The 4,752-nt window shown below is 41.0% G+C and overlaps 1 pseudogene across 1 annotated transcript; it reads left to right on the top strand.

The window, feature by feature from the left end:
- The first annotated feature begins 1,165 nt into the window (after positions 1-1,165).
- LOC308622844 (keratin, type II cytoskeletal 8-like) lies at positions 1,166-2,838 on the top strand (annotated as a pseudogene). Its single transcript has one exon. The product of its transcript is annotated as a keratin, type II cytoskeletal 8-like (transcript).
- Positions 2,839-4,752: the final 1,914 nt, after the last annotated feature.

The raw sequence follows: 4,752 nt of genomic DNA, 5'->3' as shown, positions 1-4,752 counted from the left end.
AAGCAATGTCAAGGCAAACAACTCAATGTACTTCCTCCTGGCTGTTCAAAAAGTAACAACATGCTCTACAATCACACCTAAATCTGAAGACTGTCATTTCAGGAATTTTGCAGAGGAAAAAGAAAATTCTTAAAACTACTTTTGTTCCAAGTTAATGATAACCTGATCTCCAAAACATGGATTGGAGAAATTAATTTTGTTTAGTAATTTATTTCACTTTAGACTAAAATTGATATGAAGATATCTTGGCCTCCTAGAAACAAAGGAATTTTTTTTAATGTTTCCAGAAAAAGTTAAATTATGTCACAGGATTCTTAGACTCACTCTTTTTAATGGAAAAATGAATGAAAGGCAACTTCACTTGATATAAAATAATGTAGATTTCACTTTAGTTTTAAAGAAAATTGCTCATCTCATATTTATAAATCTTCCATTTTAAGTATCTGCTAAGAGAGTGCTTTGTGACTATGTTAATTTTTTTCACTTTTTTGTCTCAGTTAATTGAGTACCCTATGATTAAACTGTCATCTGTATTTAATCGTCAATTTTTTTAATGCAAAATGAACTGTTAAGATAGTATTTACGTAATTTTATGGGTTTATGAGTTAGTATTTCCATAATAGATATTAGTGTAATTTATATTTGCCTGTTTATATATTGAAAAAAATATATTGGTGATTTGGGCTTACTATGCAGGGACCAAATAATATATATGGGCTACATTACACAATATATTTGTTTCATTAAAATATATATGATTTCAGTGTTTTGTGGGCCAGAACATGAATTATATTTTCAATATCACTTCATAAATTTATAAACAGGAAGATATTGTATTACCCAGACACTCTCTTTTTCAGAATGTAGAAGTCCACTAACAATACACTTCTTTTAGTATATATCTTTTAAATTTTGACAGTGTAGCCTTTCTCGAAGTACATTGAGGGTAATCAACTAATGATGTGCATATTTTTAAGTTTAAAAAAATTAAGACCCTTTTAGAAAATGTTTTTGGAAAAATCTACATATAATTAGGGATGAAAACTCATTCTCCAAAATGAACTCTAAATACCCATGATCAAAATTTGAAATACTGAGGAGCAGCTTCGCAACTCCTCGAGTCTCTGTGTGCTTTGGCCTCCTCGCCTCCTCTCCAGCCTCCACCATGTCCATCAGGGTGACCCAGAAGTCCTACAGGGTGTCCACCTCCGGCCCCCCATCCTTCAGCAGCTGCTCGTACACCAGTGGGCCGGGCGCCCGCATCAACTCCTCGGCCTTCTCCCGGGTGGGCAGCAGCAGCAGCTTCCGGGGCGGCCTGGGCAGCAGCATGAGTCTGGCTGCAGGTTACAGTGGGGCCCCAGGTCTGGGGGACATCACAGCTGTCACGATGAACCAGAGCCTGCTGAGCCCCCTCAAGCTGGAGGTGGACCCCGACATCCAGGTTGTGCGCACCCAGGAGAAGGAGCAGATCAAGACCCTGAACAACAAGTTCACCTCCTTCATCAACAAGGTACGGCACCTGGAACAGCAGAACAAGATTTTGGAGACCAAATGGAACCTCCTGCAGCAGCAGAAGACAGCCCGGAGCAACGTAGACAACATGTTTGAGAGCTACATCAACAACCTCTGGCAACAGCTGGAAACCCTGGCCCAGGAGAAGCTGAAGCTGGAAGTGGAGCTTGGCAACATGCAAGGGCTGGTGGAGGACTTCAAGGCCAAGTATGAGGAAGACATCCAAAAGCACACAGACATAGAGAATGAATTTGTCATCATCAAGAAGGATGTGGATGAAGCTTAGATGAATAAAGTAGAGCTGGAGTCCCGCCTGGAAGGGCTGACTGACGAGATCAACATCTACAGGCAACTGTATGAAGAGGAGATCCGCGAGATGCAGTTGCAGATTTCTGACACCTCCGTGGTCCTGTCCATGGACAACAGCCGCTCTCTGGACCTGGATGGCATCATCGCCAAGGTAAAGGCCCAGTATGAGGAGATCGCCAACTGCAGCCAGGCTGAGGCTGAGACCATGTACCAGATCAAGTACAAGGAGCTGCAGACCTTGGCTGGGAAGCACGGGGATGACCTCCATCGCACGAAGATTTCTGAGATGAACCGGAACATCAACTGACTCCAGGCTGAGATCGAGGGCCTCAAAGGCCAGAGGGCTTCCCTGGAGGCCGCCATTGCTGATGCTGAGCAGGGTGGGGAGCTGGCCGTCAAGGATGCTCGGGCCAAGCTGGTGGAGCTGGAGGCTGCTCTGAGAACCGCCAGGCAGGACATGGCACAGCAGCTGCGCGAATACCAGGAGCTGATGAACGTCAAGCTGGCCCTGGATGTGGAGATCGCCACCTACCGCAAGCTGCTGGAGGGCAAGGAGAGCCGGCTGGAGTCTGGGATGCAGAAGATGAGCATCCACACCAAGACCATCAGCGGGTACTCAGGTGGACTCACCTCAGCCTGTGGGACCCCTGGCCTCAACTACGGCTTGAGGTCCTACCAGTCCAGCTTGGGCTCTGGAGGGGGCTCTGGCTCCTTCAGCCGTAGCAGTTCCAAGGCTTTGGTTGTGAAGAAGATTGAGACCCGTGATGGGAAGCTGGTGTCCGAGTCCTCTGACATCCTGCCTAAGTGAAAGGCTCCTGAGATCCCTCCCAGCCTCCCCGCTCACTTGCTCCTGCAAGAAGGAGTTATGCAGGGGAGTGCTGGAACCAAAGACCTGAGGCTCAGTCCCGTCCTTAACCCACCCCTGGGGGAGTCAACTGCCTGGGGCTCCCTCTCTTGCCCACGCCCCCAACTAAAAGCCAGTCCAAGTGTCTTTTTCAGAATAAAGCTTCAGCTGGCTCTGCCAAAAAAAAAAAAAAAAAAAATTGAAAGACTGAGATTCAAAATTAAGACAATAATAACATCTCTGCCATGGAAATATAATGGAGATCAATCAAGTGTTAATTATATCCATGTTTAATTTTCCTTTCGATTACTAGATTGTTGAAATAATACATGTATTCTATATGTCCACATATGTATATATTTCTATAACTTTTTCCAAGAGTAAAGAATAGTGAAATAAATATTATTTTAAGAAAAAACTGCATCTTTAAAAGTTTGATAAATTGATACCAGATTGCCTTGTAGAAATATTACCAACTTAAAATATATTGAACAGTATATTAAAGTGTGCATTTCTTCATGCCCCCTTCCAATTAGAATAGTATAAACTGTAAAACCATTGCTAATCTGGTAGGTAAAGAATACCTGCAATGTTTCATTAGTTTACAATTATTTCATTACTAGTGCATGTTGTTGTCTTTTATCTATTTATAGTTGGTTTTCTCTTTGGCTTTTGTGACTTTTCTCTTTAAGTATATTAAATGATATACATTTAAGGCCCAGCATCCAGTCCACCTTTAGACCAAGGACACAAGCCCTAGAAGTCAACCTAGGGCAGCAAGGATTCCCTTACATAGTGGTAGGTAGACCCAAGAGTGCGGACGTGTCTCCTGCAACAGGATAATGATATAATTTTGGCAATGGACTTGAAACTCACAGTCACTCTGACTGGCAGCTTGCCACACATGTAGCATTATATAAAAACTTCAGGCATGCCTCTGCAAGGAACTCCAGAGGCGTGAGGGAGCTCCTTTCATCCTTTGAGATTTTTTTTATCCTAGTTCTGCTTATAAATCAAAGTGAAGATAATTTCAACTCAGTTGTCATTCTTGTCCATATTCAAATTTGGATCAATTCTTTGTAGTCTGGCCTACCCCTCACTTTCCAGGAACAGAACTTATTTTCTATGAGAAATTATCTCTGTGCCATATTCTGTGTGGCTTGGATGAGCTAATAGCACATAAAAAGGTTGATGTGACCAAGGATGACCAATCACAGAACTCATCTCTGACTTCCTGATTATACTTATTCTGGAGTACATGTCCCAATCAGAGCAAATTTAAGCTTATCTTAGACTTTGCTGGAGGGATTCCTTTCTTGTTTGGGGTAGCTGAGAAAGTAGGATGTAACCCTGAAACTGCCCATGGTCCCCTTGCCACCAGAAGAAAAGGGCTCGTATGAAAATGAAGCCAATATATAGGAAAACATAATTCAGAGGTGGAAAAAGAGTTCAGATGCTATAGCTTAAACAGTTGAATCTAGCTTTACATAGGTTTTCCAGTTAAATGAACAAATGTATCCTTCTTTCTATTTGAGCCAATTGTGTTGGGTTTTTGATATCAACACTGAAAGATTCTTGACTGATACAGTAATCCATGTTTTTTGTCCCTGTTTCTTTTGGGGTGTACATCTTTTCATTGATTTGTAAAAATGCTCTTTACTTTTCATCGTGTTTATGGTATTTTTTGACAGAATTTTGATGAGTTTTACATTTTTACATTTTTATTAAGTCTATCCTTTACTTACTTCCTGGCATGACTCCCTGTTTATAAAATCATAATACACCTATTCATTTCACCTATTTTTTTTTTAATTCTCACCTGCAACACACAGTAAATTTCCCTGTTTTTGCAGGCCTTTCTTTTGTTTCATTGCTTTCTTTATCTTTTAAGATAGTACCACACTCATTTTGGCCATATTATCTTTTAACACTTGTTAAAATTTTTTGTCCCTCAATAATTTTCCTTGCTGTTCTTATACTTGTAGTGTCTAGATAGAATTTTACAATCATTATATCATGTTCCTTAAATTAATATTTGTATTTTGATTGCAATTGTATTAAATATGTAAATTAATTGATAGTAATTC

This window comes from Mesoplodon bidens (genome assembly GCF_964165515.1).
Source record: "Mesoplodon bidens genome assembly, chromosome: 9".
Classification (NCBI taxonomy): Eukaryota; Metazoa; Chordata; class Mammalia; order Artiodactyla; family Ziphiidae; genus Mesoplodon; species Mesoplodon bidens.
Note: the sequence above shows the minus strand (reverse complement) of the source record. Positions and strands in the feature narration are given on the sequence as shown.